General features: G+C 41.4%; 2 long non-coding RNA genes across 2 annotated transcripts in view; one reads left to right on the forward strand and one right to left on the reverse strand.

The window, feature by feature from the left end:
• Positions 1–12880, forward strand: part of LOC308473411 — a 48362-nt gene extending 35482 nt beyond the window's left edge. The window contains exon 3 of the long non-coding RNA XR_013984077.1: positions 12857–12880. This is a non-coding gene — a long non-coding RNA (uncharacterized lncRNA). The remainder of the gene's footprint in view (positions 1–12856) is intronic.
• Positions 294–24090, reverse strand: LOC308473409. Its single transcript, XR_013984075.1, has 5 exons — positions 23937–24090; positions 12271–12464; positions 9100–9158; positions 7118–7224; positions 294–464 (listed from the first exon to the last, which is right to left on the reverse strand). It is a non-coding gene; the product is annotated as an uncharacterized lncRNA (long non-coding RNA).
• Positions 24091–24364: the final 274 nt, after the last annotated feature.

Genomic DNA, 24364 nt, shown 5'->3' on the forward strand with positions numbered 1-24364 from the left:
GCCTCCCACACGGATTACGTTTGCAACCTGAGGTATGACTGTACTCACAATCACCAGCATTGAGAAGCCTTTCGCGTGCACCATTAATGTGCACACTTCTGAAAGGTAAAAATACATGTGTCATTTGAAAAACACGCAAATGGAAAAGTTGCAAACTTTCTTGCACAAGCATCATAGCCCCCAAAAGCATCATTTCAAACACAACAGCGGCATTTTAAGAATAACATCATGCAAGACGAAAACAGTCCAATGTTATATTCTTTGTTTTTTAATGTCGCTGTTTTCAGGTGGAATTCAAGGCGCACACTGGCAAATTCAGGAAGTGCAATTAAAGCTGATTTGGTGCTCTTGTGCCACAACCCTGCTTCCCCTGCTCCGCAAAGCAGGCTTTTTGCTGTGACAGTGAAATGAGCACCAAAGTGGGAGGGGGTAACAACTGCTTGATGCAACATCATATCACCTCCCTGCAAACAAAGCAGAATGAACGCTCAATGAATAGTTGATGTCGTCATACCTCCTCACAAACCTTCTGCAAATAAACTGGGGTGAATGCTCAATAAACAGGTCATCTGGAAGCCCCCGAGGTCTTTGACACTGTATGCAAGTTAGCCTGCCTTTTCAACTGCTTCATGGCAAAAGTTTCCTGAAGAAACCTGCTTGCTGTCTTTACAGGCCAAAACTTGGAATGCCTTAATCTTTGAAACTGCCAAGCCAAAGAACTAGCTTGCGAATTAATTTTCTGTTACTGGAGCGGCTAATGGTTACCTGAAAGAGATGTGACAAGCCCAGAGTTGTTAAAACTCTTTTGAGGACCAGAAAGCTGTAATTGACAATAACAAGGAGGTGCTGTGAATTGACTTGCTATTTCTAATTTTAAATTTCTTAATACATGAGAGCTGGCTCATTAGAGAGCCCTTTTTTATGAGGATCTTTCTCTACAGTCTTTCTTTCTTTTTTTCCCGAAACTGGGATTTTAAAGCTTTTAATTGTGGGTAGGTCCCAAAGGCTCAGTGTGTGTAACAATTAGTTAAAAATGCATTTCTAAAGCAGCCAATTAAAACCTGATTAAAACAGATAATGTGTGGAAAATGCTTAAAAAGCCTTCCTTTCTGACTAGCACAAAAAGCCAGACTGAAGACATGAATGAGGATGGCTAGAGACCCAGGGAGTGTGGAAACTGAGTGTTTGGGGACAGAGGAAGACCAGCAGATTCAGAGAGGAGAACAAATGCCAAAAGAGCAAACAATGTGAAAAGAAAAGTCAGACTGTGCTGTGGTGTGCAGGGAGGAAAAGGATCTTAATGCTGAATGAGTTTTAAATGTGACAAACATGGATCCCACCGCCCCCGAGGTTAAGGTACTAGTGTGGCCCCATAATCATTGACCTCAGAGGCCATCTAGTACAGGATGCTGCTAAATAAACACAGGGACTACAATGCAGGATCCAAGCATAACATTCTTGATAGATTGTGGCTGCCACATAAATATTAAAGTGTAAGTGGGTTCCCACGAGGCAAGACAAAGTGAGAACCTTTATTGAACTAACAGAACTGGACAACAGGGGAAAAGCAACTGCTTATATACATTTCTGAAGGCCTGGGCCACTCCCACTGCCAACGTGATTGGCTGTCTAAACTTTCAAGCTGTGAATCATAACTTAGAGTTTAAGGCAGAGGCCCAAATGCTGAAATGTTCTGTGATTGGGTATCATGTATCGAATCAGAACACAGGGGCTCTGAATCCTTGGTCCAGACTCAAGCTCAGGCAAACAGACCACTGAATATATAACAAATACCTCCAGCAAAGGAGAACCCTCCCATTCTTTTTCTCTCTTGCAGGGGGTGTGGGGTGTGGCCTGTTTTGGGGAAGTGAGAAAGGAAGGAAAATTCTGGGCATTGCCTGTCTGGGGCTATTAAATGGTTTCCTAATGGATCTACTTCCACAGGAACTGCAGCACCATAATTTTACTGCCCATTATCGGTTCTTAGATTTCTAAGTTTTGCCCAGAGGCCCCCAAAGGTTGGGGGACTCTATGGATGCACTTTGGATACTAGTGTTGATGCAGTTTCTGAAGTCCTTCCTTTTTTCTTTGGCTTGTTGCCTTTTCTTTTCTTTTCTTTTTTTGACACTAGTGTCACTTGATTAGTTAATATGTTAATATTTATAATTGTTATTCAAGCTTGTGGTCCCTTTTTCAGATAAAAGAAAACAACTCAATTTGCATAGCTACGAATAACATAAAGACCTGTGAACAGTAGAAACAGGATCACTATTGGCATTCATATGCCCCTGTCTTTAAAAATACTTGCTGCTTGAGTATTTTTTCAATTTCAGATCACCCTTATCAAGAGAGGCTGCTTAATGCATTGAGGGAAAGCTAATTTTTAGATGAATTATTCATAAATATCACTCTTTTCCAGTGGCAAATACAACCTGAAATATAGTAATTTGTCCTAGTAGTAGTGTTTAAAACTAAAACAAAAAACCCAACTCCCTTGAAAATAGATTTATTAAATAAGCACCATTGAATTCACCTTCATTTCCAATATGTTCTCTTTGTCCTTTTTCTACTTGAGATGATTATGTTGTGAATATTTGATATGTATTTACAATAGTGCTCTCCCCTCCTTACAACTGGGATGTGAAGCTTGCTCATTATCAAGTACTGGACAAACATCTTCAGTGTGCTGTACAGCTCATTGAATTTGTATATTATTATTATTATTTTGCAAATTATTGCCATATTTTAACCAAAAATGCACAAATAGGGACACCCACATACTTTGTACTGCATCAGACTATTCCCTGTAAAATGCTATCTTTTTATCATTCCTAGCCATCTGCCTTTCTTTCTCCAAAGCGCTAACATAAAATTCCTCCTTTGATTGTTCTCTTTCTCTGAAGTAGCCATATTTAGATTAGTAGTTGACTGATTGGAATGAAACATTGGAAATACCCTTTAGGTTTTTTCCACATGCTTTAATTTCAGCAATTTTCAACTATTTTCTTGCAAATGTGCTGTTAAAGAGGGAAGGTAATTGGAAGCTACATCACTCCAATTTTGTACCGCTTCTGCTAAGGAGATCAGTGCAGTTGGTGTTTGTTTGCCTGCTTGCATCCCTGGCAAGGGATGCCCATCAGGGACTTCCGGGTTGGCGCCTCCAGGCAATGGCGGAGTTCCTCCGATCGGGAGGAATTTGCTCCGCGGAAATTAGGGTCTGACCGCCACGGCGAAGGCGGAGACCCATTGAAATCACAGGCGGGAGAAGCCTGTGAACTTGGGATTCAGCTGGCACCCTTTGCGCCTCCCCTACTCGCGGGGAAACCCTGATTTGGGGATCCGGAGCGAAGTGGGGTGAGCGGCGCGGTGCTTCGAATTGACTGCTTCTTTCACGGAGTGAAGCCGCATCGCTGTTGCCGGAGAGCGCTGACTTTTTCCTGTGGACAATTGGATTTTAAACAACTACCTGTGAGTAGAACGGAAAATTAGATCCTTAAATTCATTAATTTGGCATCGAAACGGGAAGGTTCTAAACAGGAAGTCCACCTTCCTTTTTTGTAAACAGATTGAAGCAAAGAAGTTGCAAGTTAAAGCCTTGGAAAGTTTATTTTTGTAAAGGATTAAATCTCCATCGGTTAAAACTATTAAACCCCCCTTGGAAGCAGGAGAAGAGGGGGGAAATTTTGGACCTAGTGAGCCTGCAGGAGAGAGAGTGAAAAACCAAATTACCACTGCTCCGAACCTGGAAACGAGCTGCCAGAAAGAGTGGCGTTTTTTGACAGCTAGCTAAATAAGAGAAATATATTGTTTCCATTGTCCTCATCTGCTTTTAAAAAGTAGGGAAAGTAACTGAAAACTGAAACTAACTTTATAGTTTAAATTGTGTTTGAAAGGATTGATACAAGTGGAGACTGTTTCCCTCTAGAGGGAGCTTTTGAAACTGTTACAAGAGTGGAGCTGGGGTTTTTCCAGTTGCAAGATAAGAACTGTGTGAAATAGAGATTGACCTTGGACTTTAAGAATGTTGACAGAAGGAGCCTTAGTGACTGTATTATGTAAGATAAGCTATTCGTTGGAACAGCTCCACAAGAAGACGGACGCTATGAATACCAAACTTGAGAACTTGGGACACAAAGTGATTAATTTGGAACAAAAAGTGACCATTAATACAGAAATTGTTCAGGATTTGACACAGGAACCTACCTTGACAGGACAAACTGGGGAGAAGATGAATGAGAATGTTGGTGTTGTTGAACCTAAAATAATACAAGTGGAAGCCCCAGTCTTACAGAGGCAAACTGAGGACTATAAGTGGAGGCCTTTTATGAATGAATATAGAAAAAGTCAGAATTTGAAGATTGGAGCCCTGTTTGGATTGAAGAAGGAAGGTTGGATAGACTCTTTCATGCAAAGATTTACTGACCTTTGGGTCCTGAATTTGGGTCAGGAGGTGACTGGAGTTGTGGGGGCCTTTGGATCTGGAGGAGCCTTGAAACATGATTTGAGATATTGTATGGACACTGGTTTTAGCTGTGGAGAGTTGGTTGGTCTGTCGAGAGGGAATGGGGGCATGGTTGGGTCAGGGCCCCCCCAAGACCTGCGCTTCAGCATCTTCAGCATCAAAGAATATGAAGAAAAACTGCAGAAGGGACTTGGAAAAGATTTAAGAGCCTCGGACAGAAGATCTCCAGGTTGATGAACTATATGGAATGGACGGAAATGACTGGCAGAATCCAAGACCAGGGAGAAGAGATGGTGGTAGAAGATTGGGAAAGTTTAAAGTTTATATATAGAAATATTGTAAATTTAATGAGTGTTAGAAAATTGTTGGAATGAAACTTTACGGCTTTAGCAGAAATGTTATAAGGAGTTAGGTATAAATAAGTATTTCAGTATTAATGGAAAATAAGGTACAAAATATGTTAAGATATTCATAATGATAAAAATAGAGAAAGATGGAAAGGAATTGCTGAAACAAGTAATAGAAGTGGAACACAAAAAGGGAGGTGAGAGGAGGTCGATGAAATAAGGGAATAAAAGATAGAGTAATGAAATGGTATGGTATATGTTTTTAAATTGTTGTTGTTTTGCTTTGTTTAGTTTAGTGTGTTAAGGTTGTGTTTTGTATTGTTTATTGTATTGTTTTTTCTTTTCTCTCTCTTTTTTTTCTTGTCTACTCTATTTTGTCTTTCTCTCTCGCCTATTTTCTTCTTTTTTCTTTTTTCTTTTCTTGTAAGTTTTAAAAGCAATAAAGATTATTTTTTTTAAAAAAGGGGGATGCCCATCAGACACAGAACCTTTAAATATTTTGGCCATTTTATTAACTATTTTATTGTGGGAGCTGAAGCCCCCACTGCCCCAAGGAGTTGGCTCCTATGACCTTTACATTGTGTGAACACTTTGAGAGCTCCACTCTGTGTTTACCGTAGAGTCTGGAAATTGGGAAGAGTCACCTTGGTCTTGTCATTTAGCTACGCCCACAGGCCCATTTTAGCTAGAATCCATGAACAATATTTTCCTTTAAACCTAGGGATGATCTCTCTCTCCTCATGTTATTAGATCAGAAGGCAAATTGCCCAATTAAGAAGCCACTCATATTTTAAATATGTGGACTAGTATGGATGGCTTAATCTGGTTTGTAATGAGTTCCCACATAATTTCAATGGGTGTAACAGAATTTGTTGGTCATTGGCAGATGATGGGCAAATACTATCTCACCGGATGAGACTTCCAGGCAGTCAGCCACCTAGATAGCAGTCCTGAAATTAGTAGTCCTAAATATTAATAGTCCTAAATTAATAAATTAAATAGTCCTAAATAGTCCTAAAGGTTCAGTGCAGGTGGTGCTGTGGGTTAAACCACAGAGCCTAGGGCTTGCCGATCAGACGGTCGGCGGTTCGAATCCCCGCAACAGAGTAAGCTCCTGTTGCTCAGTTCCTGCTCCTGCCAACCCAGCAGTTCAAAAGCACGAAGTGCAAGTAGATAAATAGGTACCGCTCTGGCGGGAAGGTAAACAGCATTTCCGTGCACTGCTCTGGTTTGCCAGAAGCGGCTTAGTCATGCTGGCCACATGACCCAGAAGCTGTACGCCGGCTCCCTCGGCCAATAAAGCGAGATGAGCGCTGCAACCCCAGAGTCGGCCACGACTGGACCTAACGGTCAGGGGTCCCTTTACCTTTAAAGGTTCAGAATTGTGACTTGGTTCGCTGAAATAATGACTGAAACTTGGTAACATCACAGCGCCAGCGCTATGAGCAGGGGCGGAGGAAGAAGGTGTGGTGGGGCGGTCTGCCCCGGGTGTCACCACTGAGGGGGGTGACAAAATGCCGGACAGCACTCACCGTGGGGCCTGCAGCACACCTAAGCCACGTGTCTTTCCTGGGAGAGACGCAGTGGCTTATGCACACAGGCTCCGTGCTGCCCCAAATGGTCCACCCACCGCCTTCCCCTCAGCTGTAGGGCGGCTGAATGGGAGGAGGCAGGCAGACTCCTTGGAGGCCCCGCGGAGCGTCCCGCCCTGGCTGGAGTGTCCTGCCCCCAGGCGCCCAATCAACTTGCTCCACCACTGGCTATGAGATTTAGAAGCGTTACATATATGACACTTGTTATTCTTCTTATTATAGTTACTGTGTCACTGAATACAAAGTGGCCTGATTGACACTTAGCACTTAAGTCAAACCATCACTAAGCATAAACACACAAGCGTGCAGATCCTTGCAATAAAAACTGCAGCCTCTTCACTCCTCTCCTCTCCTGGTCCTCCTGCTGCTGTGCTGCCTGGAGCCGAGCTATGGTTTGGCTTGGCGTGATATTCAAACCCAGGATTGTGGCTTGTCTCCCTTATAGAAACTACAAGCTGTAGCCAAGGTTGGGTCTTGACTTAAGGGTCATGGTTTGTTTTCCCCATCACTTTTCAAACTGCCCAAAGTCCATATGTTGTGCTAGGATGACAGTGCATTTTAATCCGCTTCAGATACACAAACATACAATTCTAGTATGTGTTTGAATCCGTCCTGCAAAATGCTTGGTGCATCATTTGTTTAATGAAAATTGTGATCCTTGAGGTTTAAGTACAAAGAGGGTTAGGGACTGCATGTCTGATTTATTTATTGTTAACCTTGGCTCTGTCTTCTTTTTTTCCTGCACCGTGGTGCTCCTTGTCTGTCGTCTTGATCTTGTCTAGCCCATAACAATTAAAAATTTGTCTGCAGTTCATTTTCTTCTCTGTGTGAAAATAGAAGGGGAGTTAAAGCTCTTCTCATTTGATTTCATTTGACTGATAACCTTCTTCATTAATTCCGTAAGATCGTGTTTTAATATCTGTCTCAATGGAACTTTTCTGGGTAATGATGAGTGACAGCCTAAAGAACCACATTTCTGAGAAACAAAAAATGTATTCAGTGGAATGAACAGAGAATCCCATTTGTGTATAGACCCTCTAGGAAAAACATGTAAAGAGAATGGGGATTTTCTTGCTATATATTTTGAGTTTTGAAGGAATAAAACAAGTAGCTATTTTCACTGGTGACACTCTAGTTCACTCTCCCCCAACATAGTGTCCACCAGTGATTTTGAAATACAGCTACCCTCATTCCTGACCCTTGGCTGTGATGGCTAGGACTGATGGTAATTGTGTTCTACAACATCTGGAGGACAACGGGTTGGGGAAGACTGCCTAGCTTGACCTATGAACCTAAATAAGAAGGCCTGACTGTTTTTGAAATGAACCTTCTGTTCTTATATTCATTGTTCTGACAGGCTATTGCACTCCATTTGGTTAATCATATCAAATCAATCTATGTAGACCATGTGTTTTGGGAGCCAAAACTGGAAATATGATGCAAATTAGTAGACTTCATCATGCTTGAGAGCCACTGTAGTGTAGAAAAGCCAGTGTGGTTTGTATGTAGACTATCTGTATGGGGAAACCTGGATCCACATGTTTGCTCATCATGGAGCTAACGGGATGACCTTGAGCAGTCACACAATCTCATCCCCATATTGTTACTGAGATACTAAAATGGATAATTCTGCGTACACCGCATGAGCTCATTGGAAGAAAGGTGGGATAGAAATGTCATAAGCAACTATTAGAAGTTTGGATCAGCATTTGTTGTGCTTAGTGGGCCTTTATAAGAAGATGTGAGCTAATCCCAGTGTTTCTTTAGAGTAGAGCTAAGGAACCTTTGGCCCTTCAGGTGTTGCTAAATCTGCCATCACCCCTAATTTCTGGTCATGCTGTCTCAGGCTGATGGGAATGAAAGCCCAACAACATCTGGAAGGTGAAAGGTTTTCCAGCCCTGCTTTAGAGAAGAGAACATGGGCCTACCACTCCACCTCCAGTCTCTCTCAGAAGGATCACCTTGATAAGCAAGATGGAAAGGGGAATGGGAGGGTCTTGTCTCTTACACATGACGTGTACACCTGAGGTCCAGCATAACTGTGAAGCTAATGCTTCATTCCTCCTTTGCACTTCCAAGCTTGGGGAGCAATCCTGTTGCTTTCATGCTAGCTTCACAGGGGTTTAGTCTTCATAAACAATGTCTGGCTGTCCCTCCATTCATGGTGGACTTGCAGTGGCTGTAATAACTCCTTCAAAGTAGTAGTGTTCATTAGACATTTCTAAAGTAGTCTTTATGCAAGTTTATTTAAGGAAGTGACAATAAAAGTGAATATTAGAGGTATTCTGTGATTTTAAGTCAAGCAAAACTGTTGGCATGGCCTTCTCCTGCTCAAGAGACTGAGCTGGCGTTTTTCCCACCAAAGGGCATATTCTCATGACCCGTTCCATGTGTGACAGCTGCGGTTTTCAGTCAGTCAGCAGTGACTTCCAGCTGGAGTTGCTATACACTCAGTTGCTTGTAGGAATGCCAGTGGCATGTGCCAGACTTGGTGCCTTTTGACATCCCAGCAGGAGAACAGCTTTTCAACAGATTATGGTGCCATGTAAATGCTATTTTGTGTGCTTTGTCAAGCTGTCAGCATTTGCACAGCCACCCACTGAAAGCTAGTGTGGCAGGAAGTCAGCAAGCTGACCAGGGCGGCTGAAAACTCAGACCTCTTTACCACTTGTGGCCAACCAAGTGGAAAGCAACTCACCAGTCATGAATTCTGGCCTTCCAGGTCCTTGACAATATCCTGGTCCTCTTTTTAACTGCCTAGGAATGCAAAAATGGGGGAGACAAAACCTGGATGTAAGTGTTTCGGTTTTCAAACATTTTTCAGAAGCCGAACATCTGACGCGGCTTCCGCTTGAGTGCAGGATGCTCCTGCAGCCAATTGGAAGCCGCACCTTGGTTTTTGAACTTTTCAGAAGTCGAACGGACTCCTGGAACTGACTCCGTTCAAGAACCAAGATATCACTGTATTTGGTTTCAGTTGCTGTCTCTCACATTGCATGTAACATAATTTTTTGCTCTATAAGACTCACTTTTTCCCTCCTAAAAAGTAAGGGGAAATGTGTGTGCATCTTATGGAGTGAATGCAGGCTGCGCAGCTATCCCAGAAGCCAGAACAGAAAGAGGGATTGCTGCTTTCGCTGCGCAGCGATCTCTCTTGCTGTTCTGGCTTCTGAGATTCATAATATTTTTTTTCTTGCTTTCCTCCTCCGAAAACTAGGTGCATCTTATGGTCTGGTGCATCTTATAGAGTGAAACATACGGTAGTTTTGTTCTGAGCACAGTAACTCCTTTAACCTCCCATGCACTTTTAAGAACCTAATCTGACCATATAGGCATTGTAATGTGAGTGATCTGCCATCCTGGATGGAAGAATTGATGCCATTCTCTATTAATCTGCTGGTTAACTTCCAGATATGAAAGAAATCATGTGGTTTTTTTAACTGGGAGCTTTCTTTTCTCCTCCTCCTCCCCCCGGCCCCATTTCTGTTTTTTGACTCCATCCCTCAAATTCTATTCATGCTTTATTTCATCCTTTGGCTATTAACTTTGATATTTTTCCTCCCACCCTACATCCCTCCTCCTTGCACTCTTCCCATCAGCGATCTTTTTCATCTGTTTTAAGTACAAGTCAAAACATTTGCTTGTGGTAATGTTGGCTTGACTTACCATTACAACATTTAGCTTCTGCTTCTAGGCATGTAATCAAACACTAGCGTTAGTGGGAACTCTGTAATTGTATCATTAAAAAACAAAAATCTATAAATGTCCCCATATAAAAGTTAGCTTTCCTTTCATGCTGAAATGTTCTATTTCTGCATAGATAAAAACATAAAGCTATATTTAAATACATCAATCAAATATTTGTGGGCACATTTTCAGTCCGATAATCTGTGTTGGGCTACAGTAGCAGAAGGCTTGTGGCTGAACAGCAGGAACACACTAACATTGAGAAAAAGGTCCTAACCCTGTGATGATGCAGGATGGATTAAGGTCAGAGCTAGGATTTCTTTTTTAACAAGATGGGATGAGGTGAACTATGAGGGGAGCTTTGTAGTTGCCTCAGCCCTTTTCTTGCTCCCTTTGAACATTTGTGAACACTTGTAAGAGCTGCTGAATTTGTTGAAATTCCATCCATGTTTCCGTGCCTCAACCATGGCTTCTTGGAAGTAACACTATTTATGCCACCAATCTTTCTATCCAAATTAAATAAATAGTAGAGCCTGCTTGGTTGTAGGTGTGGTTGGCTGATTGTAACCTTGCCACAATTAAGTAATATCCAGTCAAGACTTTGGGAACATCAGCTGGTTCAAAACATGGCAGCCATGTTGTTGACAGGGTCTAGTCACTGTGAGGTCATTGGAGAAAGGGGCTTTTGTTTCTGTGCACAATTCGAAGTGCTGGTTTTAACCTTTCTAAAGCCTTAAATGATGGATGGTGAACCTGTGACCTTCTAAAGCTTTGTACACACTGTAACCCTGAAGGTATTGAAATTGAAAAAGTGAAACTAAAAGCTATCCTTCATTTTGGCTAGTTTGGCATTTTCACATAAACTGCTTGTTTGCTTGCTTCCGCTAGTCTAAAACTTGATGAATGGCCAGTAAGGTGTTTGTTTGTTTGTTTGTTTGTTTGTTTGTTTGTTTGTTTGTTTTTAAAAACTGGTTCATGTTTTTTGTCTTACAATTAAAATAGATGAATCAGGAGGAGGTGAATGGTAAGATATTTTTTCTGTGAAAGGTATTCTTTCAGTTACTTTATTTGTAACAATGTACCTCTTTCAACAGATGCTGCATTTTCAAAGCTCTAGGAATTATGTGAATAGACCCCAGGCATCATCACAGAATATTTTAGCACAAAATCCTTTTAATCTTTCAAATGTGATTTCCTTTTTAAAAAATTCTTTGACTATAAAATCATAATTCAAAGCAGGAAAGTTTCAAGTTAGTCTGCAACAGGATTCTAATATATATGTATTTAATATGAAAAAGTCTCCCATGTGATATTGTGAACTGTACCACATATTTGACACTTTGTATTATTGTGAACCGTACTCCTTGACAGACTTAATTGCTTTAGCAGTGAAATGTCAAGTATTGACAGTCGGTTACGTAGGTAAAATCTAATCAGTTTGTGCAGGCACGATGCAGGGTGGACCAACTCACTTAACTTTTGTACCTTTGATAGAAACCATGCTCATTAAAATAATTCCTGAATCACCACACACACACACACACACACACACACTATTGTCCGTTCCAGCAGTGCTATTGCTGCACATCACACCAGCCATATAGCTAATGGCTTATTCACTCTCACATTCTCTCACCTATGAAAAGTGTTGTTCCTTCAACCATTGGCAAGGCAGAACAATCCCAGTGTAAAAGATGAGACACAACTCTGACATGGGCAGTGGGAACAGACAGAAGCAGCCTTTCATTTTAAAAAAATGAAAACTGGAAGCTGATGGAGCAAGAAGCTGCCGATCTGGGACATGTCCAAGGTTTAAACAAGAATTATGGATGATACTGTTGCTATAAAACAGTGGTCACACTCCAGAGAGGTCATTAGGTATGCCTCAGGGCTTGTACATGTCCAGCTGAACCTCTGAACTTATCTTTGAAACCCAGCTCCCCAAGCTGAAATGTAATTGACTTTTGAAGTTTTCAGAAGGGGCTTTCTCACAGGACAAAGGCATAGAGAGAGAGGAACGTCTAATGCCCTAATGGGCAGTAGTATGACTCGTGAGGTATTAATTTGGAACTGCCTAGAATTCTTATATTCATGCTTTAATATCTACCAAAGGCAGATTATGTACTGAATCCATGCCTCACACTCTTGTAATTAGGATTAGGGCTAAAATGAAAGTACCTACTTTTTTCCAGGAGGTGGCCAAAAGTAACTTCTCACTGCACCCTTTGACAATTTTTCTGCAGTTGCTTCAAAAGTTACCACGTGTTCTTCTGTGTCACTCTCTTTGTTTGCCCCTTGGCTTTGCCAAACCCAGTTGACTACATAGGATGGTGATTCTTCAACACATTCACTCAGGGATCACCAATGTGAATAATCCTAGAAGGGGAGGGAAGAGCACTGATACTGAATTTTTATAATGATTTTCCTGCACTATCAGCTAGGGAAAATGATGGTACGAAACAGGACTGAAAAAGACAAATATTCAAAATTAAACTCTACTTTGGGAAATGCTTCTCCTTCCCCTCTTAGCCCAGATAGTTGTTTCCTGCTTAAAAACCAAGTCAGGAGAATATTTGGAGCAATCCTAACTTGTATTTCTTATTACTCTTACCTTTATTTCTCTCGCTCTGAGAATGTCATCATTTTTGAGTGTTTCATAAATGTTCTGAGGGTACCAGTGCATTTTCTTATTTAACTTAACGGCTACTTTTTCCTGGTTAAACGTTAATGATGTGAAGCCTATTGATATTTTTTTTACTTCGTTTCAGATGCAGGAATCTCTACCCCATGCCCTTGTTCTGACTGGATGATGCAGCGTATCAAGAAACTCAGAATATCCCTGCTCTTTGGAGAAGTCAGTCGATTTGCTGGTGAGTTGCAGCATGCCAATGAGGTACTGTGGTGCTTGAGATTTTATGCTGTCATAAAGATTTAGCTGTTATAGATTTCACCTTGACACTGGAGAGCTATTGTACTTGAAGTTTAAAGGTGCCCCAAAGAGAGCCTTCCATGCCGCCTTTCAGCTGCGCTTAAATCACCAGATTTGTAAATATATTTCAGGATTGTCTATAGGCAGGAGATTCCATAGAGAGAGAAGAGTGGTTTCCCATTCCCCCACTGCCTTCCTCCCTTTGCAGTAGTCTTTGAGGGAACCATAGGCACCAACTCCTGGCGACCAAGGCAGTTTTGTCCCCCATGTAGTTTTTGAGGGAGTAAGGCCCCCTCAGTTTTCAGAGGGTGTTCAGCTCTGCCCCCTGGCTTCTCACGACATCAGGAAGTCATGTGTCGTTGCCTCCTTAATACTCTGGAGAAGCTGGCGCCTCTGGAGGGAACTATGTAACTTATGAGCCAACACACACACTGCTAATCTGTGCAGTGTCAGAGAAAGGGAGGGAGGGAATTTCTTTGCTGCTCACACCACCACACCTTACAGCTTTTAAAAAAGTAAAGGGGAATGTGCTTCAGCATTGTGGGGCTTCTGCGCAATGGGGTGTGGAGGTGGGATCAGAAAAATAATCTCTTCTTGTTTGGGGGGGGGAGGGAGGGGATTGGCTAACTAGTCAGTCCAAGCCAAATTTTGGAGAGCTCACTTGTTCCTGTGGTTCAATACCTTACCACTTCCTTTTCTTTTTTTTTTTAAATAATGTTTATTAAAATTTTCAAAAATACAGAAAGTAAAAAGTTAAGATACATTCAGAACCTTATTTTCATATATCCACTTTCTGGGACTCCCCCCTTCCCCCACCCCTATCATATTCCTGTTTCATATTGTTGGCTCCACAAGCTCTCAATTCTGATTAAAAACTTAATTTGTTTAAACCATTGTTCGAATTTAAAATTTCTACACTCCTCATCAATACCCTTAATAAAAAGCCAAAAATTTCTTTCCCAGGGCCCACCCCATTTTTATTCCACAATTTCCCTTTCTTTTTAAATAATAAAAACACCCCACATAATAGAAATATCAGAAATAAGAAATAAAAGATATAATAGATGAAACAAAACCAGTTCAAAAAAAGAAATTGACAAGCCTTTGGATTTTAGTTCTCCCCCTCTGTCCCCAGTTTAATTTCCCCCTGACCACCAAACCATATTATCCGCCTGGAACTCTTACAGTCCATAAATCGCCTATTTTCCCCCAACTCCTTGCTGGTTTTTTTTTTTGTTTGTTTGTTTTTTTCCTTTCATAGTTATTTTTTAAAACACTTAGCTTCAGATCTTTAATAAAGCTCCCCCCATTGTTCTTTCCAAATTGTAGTCCAGTTTCCTCTTGTTCCGCTGCTGAAACGTTCTAATTCAGAAGCTTAGTAAGTCTGCAGGGATTATTGTTATTCAGGAACAAAAACTTGCGTTCAGTCCCTTCCTTTCTTCAATAGAAAATTCTATTGTCTCCTTTAGCTGTACACCCTGTAGACAAAATATTATTTCCGTTTTGCAGCTTTCCCAGAAGATAACCAGTTCTATAAAATTCCAATGGTATTTTTCCACTTACGACCATCTTTGTAATGTCCCGAAACTCCTCTAGGGGGATTGTTGTAACTTTGTTTTCTCTAGTCCAAAAGTCCGATTGTTATCCATGTTTTCGCCATTTTGTATCCAAGTTTTAAAAAGTTGTAGCAAATTGTAACAAATTTAGCCAGCAAAGTTCTCATAATAAAATCCTCTCTGCTTTCCGACTTTGACAGCTACTTTGACAGCTGTCAAAATCTCCGACTCTTTTCACCAGGCTCTCTCTTCAATCACCCCGGTTCCCAGGGGGGGGGGGTTACGTTTCTTCTCCCTCAATTCGTCCTCCAGCACAGTTCTTATAATTTCCCATCGTGGAATTCTTAGTTTTTATCAACAATACAAATCTTTTTGGACCTTGGTTTCCCCGTCCTTGTCTTAGAAGGTTTACAATAGGGGGGGGGACTGACTTCCTTTTTGGATCCCCCCCCCGCTCGTGTCCAAATCGAAAGGAAATTCTTTTTTTTCCTCCTTTTAAACCCAGTTTCCAAATTACTCACGGGTTGTTGTTAAGAAGTCCGAATTTTCAATGGAAGAAGTCAGCGCTCTCCGCCGGATGGCATGCGGCTGCGCTCGGCAGGGATAGCAGAGGACTCAAAGCACCACGCTTCTCCCTTACCACTTCCTTTTCTGCCTCTTCTACATGCATTGTCGATGCATAGATTCCTATACTACCAGACACCTAGCTCATCACTTTGGGCCTTTGTCCCATGTGTGGAGAGTTGTGTTCATGAAACAGCTGCATGCGTGTATTGTCATGCACAAGGCATGATCAGGAGCCAGCACTGTTTAAAATGGCATGTGTATAAATGAAAAATTCAAGGGACTGAAATTATTTGCATTGAATTTTAATATGTCAGATTCACCAGACATTGGGGGGGGGGGGATAGTATTGTGTCAGTGTAAGCATATTTAATTTAGGTTTAGCAACTTGTAGAATTGTTCGTGGATGTTTAAAGGTGCTTGCTATATCTATCATTTAATTTTAATTTTTGGCGTGTATTCTTAGTGAACCTTTGAATGACAGGATTTTGCATGAAGGTTTTTGTGTGTGTGTTGCTATTTGTTTTATTATTCAACTAAGTTTTATATCAAATTAGCCTCTGACTGAACTTATATTAATTTCAATGGGACCACTCTGAATAAAACATAGTTGACTACCACCCTCAGCACTTATACAGCATAATTCAAATCTAATATTTTGTATACATTATCTCAGTAATCTTTACAACAGGCATATAAGGTAGACTTGTATAAGGTGCCACTGATTTCTGTCGGGAGCTAAAAATGCAATCTTGGGAGTAAGCCCTATTAAACACACACGTCTGAGTACACATATACAGAATCAGACTGTAAGATTGAGCAAATAGCAGCTCACCTAAGGTCACTTATTTTGAATTCATGGTTGCTTTGAACCTTTAATTTGCTGACTCGCAGCTCACTTTTGTGGTTGCTCTGCTATACCAGCTCTCATTGTTCCAGCATCCACATAAAGCAGCTTGGCTTTCAGGATTATGGCAGCCTTCAGGTAAACCTCCCAGACTGGATTCAACCAACAAGTCCTGCTAGTGGAAGCCCATGCAAAGACTTCCACTAGCACATTGGGGATCTCTCCTCTCTCCTCTCCTAGGCTTGTGCAGGAAGGAGAGGGATATTGTTTCATCTGGCAAGCTGAAATACTTGCAATGACAAAACAATGGCCAAAATATATTAAAAAATAAATAACTTGTCCAATAGCACCTTAGAGACTAAGTTTGTTCTTGGTATGAGCTTTCGTGTGCATGCACACTTCTTCAGATACATATATTTTGACTGCGTCAGACCAACACGGCTACCTACCTGAATCTGGTACAATGGCCTTAGCACTTCATTGAGTTCCTCTCTGTGTGTTTCAGTGATGATAAACAGTGGATCATATCATAGTCACATAATAGGTGGAAGCAACTGAGGCAGGTATCCAGAAAGTGAACCCATGCAGAGAGTGCTTAATCTTCAAGTTAGTAGAGGAGTCCTGCTCTAGACTGGTCTCTAAGAAATTGTAGTGGGAAAGTATCTGCCAGCTTCCTAAATGTCAAGTGGTATAAAGTACTCATTGAGAACCCAGCTGCTGAAGATAGAGATTTAAGAACTGATGTTTCAAATGGAAGCATCATAGGGGAAAGGAATCAATGGGGAAGCATCTCAGTCTTGTCAGATTTTATATCTGTGACCTTAACAGCATGATTTAAAATAGAACAATTCCTAAGAGTTGCTGCAGCAGGAGAACTGGAATGGACTGACCCAGACCCTGTGGCCATCATCTGTGGTCCTAGTCTGTATGCATCCTCCATGAGAGGTCCATAGGCGGGCAGCACAAGAATGGGCCTTTTCTGCAGTGGCCCCACATTTGTGGAATGCTCTTCCCAAGGAGGCATGCCTGACACTTGCATTACATATCTTTAGGTGCCAGCTGAAAATGTTTCTCTATAGCCAGGCCTTTGGCTGATTAAGCAATTTATAGCCTTTCAAATGTGTTTGTGGGAAGGGGGTTATTGGCTTGTTTTTGTTTTATTATGTATTTCATGTTCTCATTTTGTATTTTTATGTTGTGAACTGCCTTGTGATCACCGGATGAAGGGTGGTATACAAACTGAATAAATAAATAAATATTAATAATATAATCAAATCTGGCCATTATGCTTATCAGAGCATGGGTATGAGTACTGAAATGGATAGCTCTTAAACTGGAGGGGGGGTTGGTTTCTCACCGTTTAAAAAATATATTTTGCTACAGTTTGTATTATAATCTGAGATATTTATTCCCCACCTTGTTAATTTGGTTTATTAGTAGTAGCAGCAGCAGCAGTATACTACATTTCATAAAAAGATCACAGAAGGAGTTTCTTCAATAATATTGTCTGTTGTTGGTCCCAGCCTGGTTTGGCTGCCAATGACTTCTGTTGATTAAAGGAAAAATATACGAAGTAATGCATCATGGCAGCCAGCACAGGAGGATGATAAATGGTTCTTACATCTTCACTCTTCATACGAAGAAATAGTTTTATGGCATTCTAGGAAAGAAAGCAGGATTAGAAACAGTTATATGCAACCAAGGAGTGGGTGCTCGCTGCTCTGCTTTCATGTATGGTGAAATTGAGGATGACACCTTAATAAGAAAACTCAGGTGTTTTCTATTCAACAGAAGAAGCAATGAAATGGATTTCATGAAGAGAAGGGATCGCTTTATCAACGGTCTGTGAGAATGTAGCTTTCCATTCAGGAGAGCATGTGTGTTAGGGCTTTGTCCACTGAGATGTTCCATTGAGATGTTCCATTGAGAGACAACTCGTCTGCAAGATACAGCTGCATCAATGGCATGATATCTATTGGCAATGTAACAGGAGAGGCAACTGGGCTGCACATTGATTCTCTTTGCATTCCAGAGGGAGAATTTGAAGAGCTTCCCAGAACTTTGGAAAGTGGGAACCATCAATTAATGAGGGTTGCCACAGCGAAGGGAAGACATATGATTAATGGGTTAGTTTTCTTTTGGAAGTATCTGTCTCTGAAGCCTTGATTCTACCATCTTTAAGGGGAAACATTTCTTTAAACCTGCTGACAGTACAAAAGTATTTTGCTGCCACTTTTGTAGCAAATTGTATTTAAGAATTGCACAAGTCTATTTGGTAGTTTCTTTCGTCTTGTTGCTTGTTAATAAAAATGCAATTTATAAATAATTAAAATTAGAGGGTTTTCATCTGTGAGTCTGACACACACCACACCAAAATAGCACTACCACGCCAGGGTTATAGTGGGAAATGAAGTCTGCAGTCTGACTTCTGGTGAGCCATAGAAAACTTTATGTACTTCGGAGAAGGTCAAAACGAACATTTCAAGCCAAAATGGAAGTTGGCCAGCGTGTGCAAGAGAGCCAGTGTGGTGTAGAGGTTAAGAGCGGTAGACTCGTAATCTGGTGAACCGGGTTCGCTTTCCCGCTCCTCCACATGCAGCTGCTGGGTGACCTTGGGCTAGTCACACTTCTTTGAAGTCTCTCAGCCTCACTCACCTCACAGAGTGTTTGTTGTGGGGGAGGAAGGGAAAGGAGAATGTTAGCCGCTTTGAGACTCCTTCAGGTAATGATAAAGCGGGATATCAAATCCAAACTTCTTCTTCTTACACTTCCTTAAAAAGATCTATGACTCCACCTAGCTCCTAGCTGTGAAATACGGGGCATGACCAAATCGTATTTCCTTTTCTTCAATCCGTCTCCCATTAAGCAAAGGAAGGCTTTAAGCTTTCCAACCAGGCCTATAGTGATGCACGCGCACACGTTTGCACGAGGGCCTTTCCATGCAGCCCTAGCCATCTGCCTGAATATAAGAGAATGAGAGGTGGGGAATGAGAGGTGCCCCGCTACTTACTGTAACAACTTCGTGGTGAGGTCCAGCACTTATTTTTCTTGAAGAAAATCACTGACTTGGATTGAAAAAACGGCCAGGGGAAAAACATTGCTATCCAGGGTTGTAAAGACTGCAGAGAGAATAATTGGGTGCACTCTTCCCACCTTAGATCAAATCTATGCTGCCAGGTGACATAAGAAAGTGGCAGAGATAGTGCAGGATAGTATGCACCCCGGAAATGATCTCTTTCAGCTTCTGCCTTCTGGAAGAAGGTATAGGGTTATAAAGACCAGGACTAGCCGCCTGAGAAACAGTTTCTATGCAAATGCAATTCTGGTTCTAAATGCAGCATAAGGGGTCTCTATAGTATAGTAGATTTTTTAGTATAGTGTATTTTATAGTATAGTATATATTTTTAAATGGGGTTTCAGAGTTTTTAGGGGGTTTTGAATGTTTTATGTAGTTTTTCAATTTCATTGTTCTGTATGGGACAATGACAATAAAGAGATCATATATCGTATATATCATATATCGAAGGCCCTCATAAGGAAGCAGCCCTGGCAGATGTATACATCTGCCCCAAATAAGCTAGTAAGGCTGTATGCTAAATTCCCGACTCTGGCGATTCCCTCCCTCTCTCCCTCCACATTTCTCTCTTTCTTAAAATGATTAGATTCAGTTTGGTGCTTGTTTCCCTTCAGTTGTCATTAAGAAATGACAGCTGTGTCTCGTGCAAATAAGCACAGCCTATTTCATACAGGCATCAGGCATGGGGATCATTTGCTTGTTGCTTAATCTTCGTTGGTTATGGATAATTAAGATGCACCTGTTAAAAGTCCCTGCCTTGTTCACTGACATCCCTGCTTAATTATACCACATACCTGCTTCTTTGCAAAAACAAATTATTCCAGAGAAATGTGGTTTCATCTCTTTTTCATGCTCATTCATTTTATAGCCCTAAATGGATCTGCTGCAAATACCATAGTAGAAGCAAATTAAAGTGCCCTCCATTTATAATGTATGGCCACAGTGGACAGCGGCTTACACCAGAGAAAAGCAAGTATTAATTTCACATGGCTAACAATGGCCAAAGCAGTTACTTTCACTGTTCACTTATTCAGGGTAAAATATACCGTATTTTTTGCTCTATAAGACTCACTTTTTCCCTCCTAAAAAGTAAGGGGAAATGTGTGTGCGACTTATGGAGCGAATGCAGGCTGCGCAGCTATCCCAGAAGCCAGACCAGCAAGAGGGATTGCTGCTTTCACTGCGCAGCGATCCCTCTTGCTGTTCTGGCTTCTGAGATTCAGAATTTTTTCTTTTCTTGTTTTCCTCCTCCAAAAACTAGGTGCGTCTTGTGGTCTGGTGCATCTTACAGAGCGAAAAATACGGTATATTTTTATTGGTGTACTAGTTTAAATGGAAGGAGAGGGGATCCCTTGCCATTCCTAAGCCGATAAGGTCGAACAATTATAACCCTGGGCCCTAAACATATTGTCCATTTTTAAAATAGCAAAAAATAAAAGGATAACATCTTGGGCATAGAAAGTTCTTTACTTATTATAAGAATATGTGTGCAATCTGCCGGCATTTGCTGTTCGTTAATTTAACCTTAATCGAATTTAAAATGAAAGGGAATATATCCTTCATCATTATGGAAGCTGTCATATGTAGAAATTGATCCCAGTTGGCTTTCGGCATACACCTGGTCGTCCAGGAAAAAACAGGCAAGAATTTTAAAACACAATCCTATTGATTTTGCATTCCTAAAATGGTAGCCATCATTGCACCCAAACCGTTGTTATATCCCTGATGGACCTTTGTCTGGATTGTATCAATTTAGACTGCAGGCAGTAATTCATATGATAGATTGTCTCCTTATTCCACCAGCCCCTCATATAGAAAACTAGGCTAAGGGAACCTTTTCCCCTGTATGCTAGCTTTCCATCAAGTAACACCCCCACAAACACCCACCCACGCCTGCAGTATGAAAGACTACAGGCAAGTCACTGGTTTTCCATCTATGTGAAAACTAGTCCCAAGTTACCAACTCCTGTTTGTCTCTTGGAGCCCATTCACCAGAACTTTCAGATAACTTATCGCTATATTGGTAGTCTGTCTTGCATGAACAGCTTTCATTTGTTTCCTAAATAACAATCACTACAATTGTTCCATAGATTAAGCCTGTTGCACTGCAATTCTCCTGGTGCATTTTGCTCCTGGAAATTATTTGCAAAGAGCCTTGTCTCAAAAATTATTGTTTGAAATCATCATTACATCCAAACGTTCTAAGAGTTTAGATGCCTTTGAGATGGGAGGTAATTTCCAGGCTGAGATTGTCCCTTGGGGAATTTTCTTCTGCCAGTCAACCAGGGAATGATTACAATTCCAGAGTTTCGTGCATATAGAACCATAGTCAGAATTATTCATCTAAGAATTGCAGAAGAAACAACTCTCCCTGCAATAATGCAAGTGATACTGGCAAACAAGGGGGAATATATAAACAGTCAGCTGCTGAAAAGTGATCGTTTTCTCCGTTCCCCAAAGAAGAAGCTGCAGAACCAACACCCAAAGTTCCCCCTCGCTTTCTGGCCTTTGTTTCATTTTAAATCATAAAAGCGATTGTCAAAAATGCTGCAGAAAAGACTTTCACACAGAATTGCATATCAAAGTCTCAACAGAACATTTCCTTTGCTTCAGATAAATGGACTGTGATTCAGAGGCACAGATGTGTGTTGATTTGCAGGAAACAAAGCAAGGTTACATGTGGCAGCCGTGCCATCAGCAACTGGTTCACCTTGCCTGCTTGGAAAGCAAAAGAGATTGACAAGGTTCAACTGTAGAACGTAGTGCAACTTTTTTATATTATATATGAAAGCAAGGTTCGTTTGAAGACTTTGAGAATGTTCAAGTCAGCCCTGGAGGAATGTTAGGCTTCAGAGTGTTTACCTCTGGCTCTTGTTCCACATTCTACTGTTTTAAAGTGGCCATGAGGCATTGTGGAAGAGAAAAGCGTAAAACAGGTAAGGGATAAGAAAATCTAATTCCGTATAAGGGCAAGTGAAAACTAGCAGGTTTTTGTGATGTGTAAGGGGCAGTAGGATATGTTTGTATGTATGTTTGTGTGTGTGTGTGTGTGTGTGTGTGTGTACTGTACAGTGGTACCTTGGGTTAAGAACTTAATTCGTTCTGGAGGTCTGTTCTTAACCTGAAACTGTTCTTAACCTGAGGTACCACTTTAGTTAATGGGGCCTCCCACCACCACCGCACCACTGCCGCGCAATTTTTGTTCACATCCTGAAGCAAAGTTCTTAACCTGAGGTACTATTTCTGGGTTAGCGGAATCTGTAACCTGAAGCATCTGTAACCTGAAGTGTCTGTAACCCGAGGTAGCACTGTATTTGTTCTTAGCCCTGAGAATATTGCCCCTTTCCTTTCCTGTTTTCCAATGCAGACACACAGCATTCAACCAGAGCCTAACACCCTCTGAACACTGAGGGGGCCTGCAGGGGTGGAGCAATGGGGGTGCTGTGGGGGCAGGTCACACCAGGTGTCATCCTGAAGGGGGGTGACATTCAGCACACACCTCCGCCCATGACTCCCAAGCCTACGGCAAGCGGCGGCCCTGATGGGCCGTCAGGACCACCAACAAAGCAGCAAAGCTCCAGCCTTCGGCCGTGGCTCACTGTAGGCTTGGGAGTCACGGGTGGGGGGCTTGCCCCGCTGCCCACGCTCCCTGCTGGAGGAAGCAGGCAAACAGGCAGGCAGGGGAGAGGACAGGTGTCTTCCCACCCGTGACTCCCAAGCCTGCAGCGAGCTGGGGGGAAAGGGGGCTACTTGGCCAGCAGCCAAGGAGTCACAGGCGGAGGGGTGACAAAAAATTTCCACACCAGGTACCACCTGACCTTGCTATACCTCTGGGGGCATGGCCCCCTAAAAACACACGCATACATTGGGGTCCCCAAAAGTGCTTTGGCCCCTAGGAGCTGGTGCCTATGGACTAACAGAAAGATGGAAGAAGCAGTGGTAACTGAATAGAACAGGTGCAATCCACTTCTGTACAAAAGAATGACAGGAAAAAAAGTTCTAAACACTGGCTGTGGCTAGGATTTTAATACAGCTTTAGGACAGTGGTGATAAATAACACAAATTCTTTTTTATTAGCTGCTTCTACATAAATTGGAAATTCTGAACCACAATTAACTTTGTCAGATACTTTTCAGAGGTTATTTAAAGTAAACTCCCATTGGTGAGCCGAGGTATTGGATTTCCTAGCAATTATTTGTGCAGTCCCAAAATGCAAGATTAGTTCTTTTAATTAATAACCTTATGGAGACTTTTACTGCTGCAATAGATTAATCATTCTAAAATATTCTACAGTTGCGTTATAGGACTCCCTGCCGATGTTGCGACTGCTGTAGTTTTCCACACAGAATAAAAAGATAGAAAGTCTTGATTGTACATTAATGAGTATAAGATTTTATGGCTTTTAGCTGGATGAGTTTGCTTTAGATCTGGAGTATAGAATTTTAATTGGGGATAAATGAGAAAAATTATCCTGAAATCCTCTGCTTCAACAATACAGTATTGTACCTCAAGCGTACCTTTATTGCAGTGCCGTTTTTAGTGGAAATACTTGAGGCAAGGGTTACTTGAACTTGTAATAACTATTCATAATTTAAAAATATGGCAAACAATATCTAGATCAGCTGTATTTCAACTTGATTGTTTGATATAGAAACAAATGATAATGGCAATAAAATGAACCAGCTGCCAAAAACATAAAGCAATTAGTAGAAGAAATGAAAAGTGTATTGAAACAGAAGAACAGAAGAACATATAGTGCCTGTTTCAGATCTGGAATAAGTTCAATGTCCTTTTCTATTTGATTTTATGGCAGTGATATTGGATAACGAACATAGAAAAACTTTAAATAAGAAGTGAATAAACAATCTTCACTTACTGTTTTCTAGCACTGCTGTGGCCATTGCTCACCAGGAAAATCTCAAGCACAATTTCCAGGGCAGCAAGTGGAAATTTGACACTTCATACCTCACTTCCTCTGTTCAAAAAGCCTCACAGTGCAAAAATGTGAGATGCACTATTATTGTTAAGAAGTTTCTGCTATTTACCACTGAGTAACGAATATATTCATTGTCATCTAGTCTTTTTATCCATAATAAAAAAAAATTGGGGGCGTTCTTTTTTTCCCTGTCAAATTTTCCCTGTTAACACTAAGTTGGCCAGCGATCTCCCTTGCCTAGCAGACTTCACGCTAGGCCAGAGCACATTCTCCAATTGACAAATAAAGGATCACTCTTTGCCACAACTTGGGTCATTTTGGGACATCTGTCATGCAGGCCAGGGTGAAGCAAAGCATCAGCCTAGGAC

The sequence above is a fragment of the Podarcis pityusensis genome (assembly GCF_964106645.2).
Source record: "Podarcis pityusensis genome assembly, chromosome: 3".
Classification (NCBI taxonomy): domain Eukaryota; kingdom Metazoa; phylum Chordata; class Lepidosauria; order Squamata; family Lacertidae; genus Podarcis; species Podarcis pityusensis.